Genomic DNA, 1258 nt, shown 5'->3' with positions numbered 1-1258 from the left:
AGCACCAGTGCCAACACGGTGGAATAGCTTCCTTTAGTTCTGTGTTAACAGCATGTGCCAGTTGGGGATGGGATGGATCTCTTAATTCCTTTGAAATCTATCCAACTTAGCAATTCCTTTTTCTTTTTTTAGTGCCGTGTAGTATAGCACTAGGGTACACCGCAGTTCGCATAACCACTCACTTGTGTGTTGGGGTGTGTGTGTGTGTGTGTGTGTGTGTTCCGTCACAGGAGTTGTTTCTGTTTGGCATTATGAATTGCCATGATGCACATGTATGGACAGGCTTTGTGTGAACCCTGAGTTTTCATTTCTGTGGGCTGAATGGCCAAGTGTGACTGCTGGGCCGTATGGTGAGTGCACTGCTGGGCTTGTTTTTCTCATTCACAGTGCATTAGCTCTTCTGGTGTTCCAGAGAGACACAGGGTCTCAGCGATCAAGTTGGCCGCTCCGTGCAAGCCTTCAGTCGATCGGTAAGTAGCGCGGTCAGGGTTCCATGGGGGCGTTCATGCAGTCCATGGCGGGGGAAGTGAAGTGTCCTTGGGGGTTGGCGGGGAGTAAGGCTGCCGCTACGCAGGTTGCACACTGCTTATTCCTGATGGCGCAAGAGTGGCAGTAGGCTAGGAAGATGCCAATCACTGGAAGCAAACAACTCCAAAAAAATTCCTGCCGTGACTCCCATCTCTGACTCACGAAGGGTCGCTGCCTTCATTGTTCACTGTACCCGAGAAAGGTCTGAGTTTACAGCTGCTCTTGGGCAATCCCTTTTTTCTTTTGAGTAATATTTCACACCTCTCCAATCTCCACAATCAACGACATCACAACAGTGCAGTACGCTTTGATCGTGCCTACTGCACCGCTTCTGTAATCTTCTGTAGACTCATACTGCTTTAAAGCCTTCTCATAATTGTTCTTACAGCTGTTCTTAATCTCTTGTCTGAAAACAAATCCTACGATGGCAGCAACAAGTCCAGCCAAAGAAACGAGAGCCAGAAACATTGTGTAGTTAGCACCCATGCAAAAGCGGAGCAGACAGCCAAGAGCGAAGGTGCACAAAACAATAGTGACAGTGCCCCTGACAAAGAGGACACTGGTGGCTTCTCATTCAAAATTGAACAAGAGTTCCCCACGCTCACCTTGCGCCAAATGTCACAGGCAAGAAGGATGACAGCAGTGGCACAGAAGGTGAACATTAGATCAAGAGGATGCCCTTGAACCAGGTGCTCACTGGCTTAGCCTGCAGCCTCTGAGGTGGGACGCC

General features: G+C 49.1%; 1 pseudogene; it reads right to left on the bottom strand.

Moving 5' to 3' along the window:
• Positions 1-632: 632 nt before the first annotated feature.
• Positions 633-996, bottom strand: LOC138850042 (tetraspanin-6 pseudogene; annotated as a pseudogene).
• Positions 997-1258: the final 262 nt, after the last annotated feature.

Source organism: Oryctolagus cuniculus, chromosome 1, assembly GCF_964237555.1.
Source record: "Oryctolagus cuniculus chromosome 1, mOryCun1.1, whole genome shotgun sequence".
Classification (NCBI taxonomy): domain Eukaryota; kingdom Metazoa; phylum Chordata; class Mammalia; order Lagomorpha; family Leporidae; genus Oryctolagus; species Oryctolagus cuniculus.
Note: the sequence above shows the minus strand (reverse complement) of the source record. Positions and strands in the feature narration are given on the sequence as shown.